The 5,984-nt window shown below is 40.9% G+C and overlaps 1 non-coding gene across 1 annotated transcript; it reads right to left on the bottom strand.

Moving 5' to 3' along the window:
• Positions 1-3,053: 3,053 nt before the first annotated feature.
• Positions 3,054-3,216, bottom strand: LOC123629013. Its single transcript, XR_006731883.1, has one exon. It is a non-coding gene; the product is annotated as a U1 spliceosomal RNA (small nuclear RNA).
• Between the last annotated feature and the right edge of the window lie 2,768 nt (positions 3,217-5,984).

Here is a 5,984-nt window from a genome sequence, read left to right as displayed (position 1 = left end):
TTGCAGATGACACTGCGAGATAAGCAGGAGCTAGCTGGACGCCTGGTGCTCCAGCCCCACCCAGGTGTGACCCTGATGAGAAGTAAGGAAGGGAAATGTTCCCAGGAGTCCAAACTTGACCATGCATCTGCTTGATCTCTTTGTCCAGAAAGCCCCTGGCCAGGGGCACTGATCGTTACCAATTAAGCCTGGCCAGATGGTCAGAAACTAGGAGGGAACAAGATTGGAGAACTGATAATGATAACAGTAATGCAACAAAACACCTAGAGAGCATTCCTTATGTGAAAGGCACAGTTCTAATTGCTTTGCCTGCATATATATGAGGAGCAAGTGGACAGATCTCTCAGAATGGGCTGTGTGGGAACACTTGTGTCTCATGTGATTGCTCACCAAAAGGAACATGATGATCCAGCCTGTGGAAATCTGCCACCCCCTTCTCCAATGCCCCAGTGCTTTCAACGAGCAAATGAACAAAATCACCATAGTCGAAGGGATGGATGTTATGCGTGGGTTCAACATAGATTTACCTTCACTTAGGTTGACTTGGCCACCAACACAGCTGAGTGCCCAATCTCTCAACAGCAGAAACCCCAATATGTCACCATTCCCTGAGGAGACCAACAAGTCCTTTGATGACAGAGATATATTACATTGGACCCCTTTTGTCATGAAGTTGGCATCAACTTATCCTCATTGAAATAATCATGCATTCTGGAATGTATTTGCCTTCCATGTTTGCAGAGCTTCTACCAGCACCATCATCCCTGAATTTTATAATTACTTTATATACATTATATACCATTGCAATATCCCATATATGGATGGAAAAATCCAAACTCTGAAATATTTGAAAGAGATTTATTCTGAGCCAAATTTGAGGACCATGGCCTGGAGCCACTCCCAAGAAGCCTTGGGCAAGTGGACCTGGTGTGGCTGGGTTACAGTTTGGTTTTATACATTTCAGAGAGACAGGGGTTACAGGTAAAGTCATAAATCAGTACGTGGGAGGCATACATTGGTTTGGCCCAAAAAGGTGGGCCATCTCTATGGCGGGGCTTACAGGTTATAAGTAGGTTTAAAGATTCTTTGACTTGTAATTGGTTAAAGACATGAAGCTTTGTTTAGAGGTTTGGAATGTTTTAAGATAAGAAGCTCTTAATCAGAGACAAACCACTGGACATATATTTGTTGTGTAATTCGAGGACCTGCAGCTTTGTCTTGAATACCCTTAGGCCTGTTAATGGGTTACAAAGATGTCCCCAAGAAGGGAGGGGGCATGATGAGGCATGTCTGACCTCCCTCCTCTGGGCAGGCAATTTAGTTTTAGGATATGCCTTTGGCCATGAGGCGGGTCCATTCAGTCAGCCTGTAGGGGGGTGAGCCTTAAAATTTTATTTTAGTTCACAATTGGAAGTTCAGACTTTCACCTGGCCATTTGGAACTCATGCCATTGAATCAATGGGCAAAAATGGGGGGGGAGGGAGAGGTTACTATGTTGGCTGGGATGAGTGATCTTAATCATCAAGGGGAAATAGGGAGTCTGCTATACAATAAGGTAGGGAAGAGTGTGGCTGGGACCTAGGAGAGTCACTGCATGACTCTGGTACTTCCATGTCCAGTGGCAAATTTCATGGAAAATTACAACAATCCAATAAAGGTAGGACCTCCAAAAGCTCAGATTCCACACAATCATTGTGAGGACGACTTCTAGGCTCCCTTGGGAGCATAGTACACAACTTGCTCGGACAATGCATGCTCAGGATTACTGGATCTGATGGAACAGGGCTGAATCTACCTTTTATGTGAGTCCCAGGAAATTACCTGGGTGCTTTCATCCATACCATGTCCAGTGATAAAGGTTAGCCGAAGAATACAGTAGCCATACACATGCCGGACCACAAAGGGCCTCACCCTATCAATAAAATAAACATGACCGGCTAAGGTGCTTGTTATAGGCAAGGGGCACACATGGATTCAACAAAAAGAAAGGGAAGTCAGAAACACCAGCTGTGGTCTCTGGACTAGTTGCAGTAACAAAGATTATAACCAGTCTCCCTGTTTCCTTCCTTTCTATGTGTGTTTGTACATATGTATATACATACATTTACTTATTTCCATTCTCTTGATTCATCTTCACCCCATTGTAGAATATAGAGTGGTGATTCAATGTACAATTTAGTTCATAGCTTGCAGCGTATCTGGAAAGGATTGCAAGGTAATTAGAAGAGGATAGGGTATCACCCCAAATTCTTAGACCTGGAGTTGGAGATAGATAATAAGATTTGAGATAATATCCTTTTGAAGAAGGGATGAATAGTGATTATACATGCTTTAGTAGCATTACGTTGGACCAAGACATTTGAAAATGTTAGTTTGGGGAAAAGTTTGCTATCCATTTTGTCCTCATAAAGGGCTTGTCTCTAGTAAAAAAGTTCTTCTTTTCTTTTCTTTCTTTTTTTTGGCTACTCAGCATTTATTCTACCCTGTTTTATTCAGTCAAGGTAAAGTGTTACTCTAGGGCATTTATTCTCAACATGGGTAATATCGCCTCCCAGGGGGTGAAAGTTTGTCCTTCAGTGGGGAAAAAAAAAATCTTACCTATTACAATGGTTTGTGGCCCTCTAAACTCAACCCTACCCAACAAAATCTTATTCCTTAGTATTTAGTTTGTCTTACTGGGTTTTCTTGGGTATCACATGAAAGCATTGACATAGAATTTATGAAAGATATACAAAATGTATGCAAGATCAGTATAGCACTGGTGAATAAATGACTGTGATTGGTGGTCTTTCTTTTTGATTACTCATTCTTGTTCTATTGCAAGAGTTGGCTTGTGTATGCCTATTATCTACCATTAGCTGGTTTATGTTTGATCCTCATTGCCTTTGTGTGTTACTTGAGCTTTGAGAATTAAATATAAATAGATTAAATTTAATTGTACAAAAGTTACTTGACTCATCATTAATTATGTCAAGTGCTGGATAGAAAGAATGTTAACAATACCTGAATGTCTATCTAGCAACTAGTTATGTTAAAAGTTATTTTTTTTTCTTCAGGGGAAAGCATGAATGCTGTTCCCCACTACCACAAATTATGTAGTTGAATTCCTGCATTTGGAGAAATCACGGGGTCAGGACACCCTGTGTGCAATGAATGAGCTTCATCCTGGGAAAACCACCTTCATGATCCTGATATCTCCACTGCCAGGTTAAGTATAAAGTTATTTTCTTATATGAAACAAAACTTAAAACTTACATTTACTAAAAATAATTTTTAAGAAATAAAATTTTAAAATTGTTTTAATTTTCTGGAAAAATAACAGTTGGGATAATTTTTTTAAAATTTGGATTATAATGCTATATTATATAGTTATAAAAATTGATAATTTGTATATATGGATACATTACAATTTATATAGGTAAATAAATTACATTAAAAGTTGCTCAGCAGACACAGTTATAAAGTTAAACATTAATAGCTTTTTAAATTTTTTAAATTAATTTTTAACTTAAAATTTTTTATTTAGTCATTCTTAACCCTGTATTGAATAAAAAGAATAAGCTTTATACTTATTCTTTCTAGATATAAAGTACAAATATACATACAGTTATTAAACAAATATACAGTAGACCTGTGATATTAAAATTTCAGGGGGCAGGGGAGGGGGAAGAGAGGAGGAAGGAGGAAAGAGCTGAGGAGGGATGAGAGAGGCAGCCAGGGCCCCTGGACCGAAGCAGCGAAGCACCGGGGCCGGGGCCGGGGGACCAGAGGGGCTGAGACACCCCAACTGCCCCCTCCCGCCTTCCCTGTCCTCCTCCATCCTTGCCTTCCAACCTCCCGCTGGAGAAGGGGGACATATTCAAATTTTATTTAAATCCCTATCTCCCGAGGGTCGCGCGCTGGGGGGAGGCTGCAGAGAGGAGGGGGATGCACACGGGCTGGGGTGGCGGGGCTGCTTCCTTCACCCCTCTCTGCTTGCTCAGGAGCCGTAGGGCAGGGGGCCGCAGTCCAGGGGTGGGCCCAGGGGAGGGGGCCAGGTTACAGCGACCCCCCTTCCCCGGGAACTGGCGGTGGGCGGGGCTTGAATCCCAGAAACGGTGGGGGGCCCAGGCCTGGTCCTGGACCCCTCGGTAGTGGGGTCTGGGAAGGGGCCAGTTAAAGGGCCGGTGGCGCTAGGGAGAGGCGGGCGGTGTGGGGGGAGGGGAGCTAGGACTCGGACCCGGGACTGAATGGGAATAAAAAAAAAAATTTCAGGGGGCAAAATTGAAAAACAGGTGGAGAAACTGCTCTAGTGGTTCTGCTTACCCTAGCCAAAGGGTAGATACATGATACAATCTAGAATTACTTGGAATTTAACTAATGATATACTTAAGGAAAGACTGAAAATTGTGGGAGTTCATTCATTACCGTAATGGTCTCCAGGCTGATGAAGGTGGCAAAAACATGAACAAGGGTGTGTCGCCATTTCCCCTGCCATTCCTTCTTCCCTGCTCTGTCCACTCTCCACTTACCTGGGACCAGACTTGCTCTCATTCTCCCTGCCCCAACTGCCTTCAGTCCTGACATTAGGAGAGTGAGGTGCAAGATGTTGTTCTAGGTGCTGGCTATTGATTGAAGAAGGTACCTGCTTTCCTAGAGCTCACATTTTAGAGAAAGGATGACAGACACAAACAACCAAACAAATATATGAACAAGATCATTTCAAAAAGTCAAAAGCATTATGAAAAAAAATTAAAAAAAAAAAAAACAACAAAACCCTAGTACAAAGGTAGTATGATGGGGTACAGATGGGGAACAAGATTAAATGGATTAGTCAGGGAAGGACTCTCTATGGAGGTAAGAGTTGAGGTGAGCTTGAATGACAAGAAGAAGTTGGTCATTTCATGAGAATCTAGAGGCATTGTATCCCAGGCAGAGTGAAACACAAGGACAAAGGCCATACGGTGGGAATGAGTTTGGTGTATTAAAGGGTCATCAGAAAGAAGTCTGCATGGAGAGAGCAAGAGGGAAGATTAGTACTAGATGAAGCAGGAAACAAGTTTTGGAGTAAGACTATGTAGGGCCATTTCAGCCATGGAAGGCATCTATATTTTATTTCAGGTACAATGAAAAGCCATTGGAGGGTTTTGAGCTGACATATGAGTGACATGATCTGACATAGGAACACTCTGATGTGTGAAGAATGGATTTTAGTAGGGGCAAAACTGGAAACTGGGAGACCAGTTAGGTGGCTAGTTATGAGACCAGTTAGGTGGTCCAGATAAGAGACTATGGTAGCTTGGGCTAGGATAGAGATGGTGGAGAAAGATATGTGGACAGATCTAGAATACATATACATTTTTTACCTGAATAGCACTATCGATCAAACTGATCTAATTGTTATTTGTAGAATACTCTATCCAACAACAGCAGAATACACATTCTTCTCAAGCTTACATGGAACGTTTACTAAGATAGACCATATTCTGGGCCATAAAATGCACCTCAGTGAATTTGAAAGAAGCCATACAAAATATGTTCTCAGACCACAATGGAATTGAACTAGAAATCAATAACAGAAAGATGGCTGGAAAATCCCCAAGTATTTGGAAATTAAACAAGACATTTTAAAATAATACATAAGTCAAAGGGTTGTCAAGGAAATTAAAAAATATTTGGAACTAAATGAAAGTGAAAACACAATTTATCAAAATTTGTGGGATTGTACAAAATCTCATACAATCTACAAAAAAAAAAAAAGCCCTCCTGGAACTAATAAGAGAGTATAGCAAGTTTTCAGGATACAAATCAATATGTAAGAATTAATTGCTTTCCTGTAGTACTAGCAACAAACAATTAAAACTTGAAATTTAAAAAAATACTAGTTATAATAACTGGAAAACAATGAAATACTTAGGTATAAATTTAACAAAATGATACAGAATCTGAATGTGGAAAACTACAACGCACTGAGGAAAGAAATCAAAGATCTAAATAAATGGAAA

The sequence above is a fragment of the Lemur catta genome, chromosome X (assembly GCF_020740605.2).
Source record: "Lemur catta isolate mLemCat1 chromosome X, mLemCat1.pri, whole genome shotgun sequence".
In the NCBI taxonomy this organism is placed as follows: domain Eukaryota; kingdom Metazoa; phylum Chordata; class Mammalia; order Primates; family Lemuridae; genus Lemur; species Lemur catta.
Note: the sequence above shows the minus strand (reverse complement) of the source record. Positions and strands in the feature narration are given on the sequence as shown.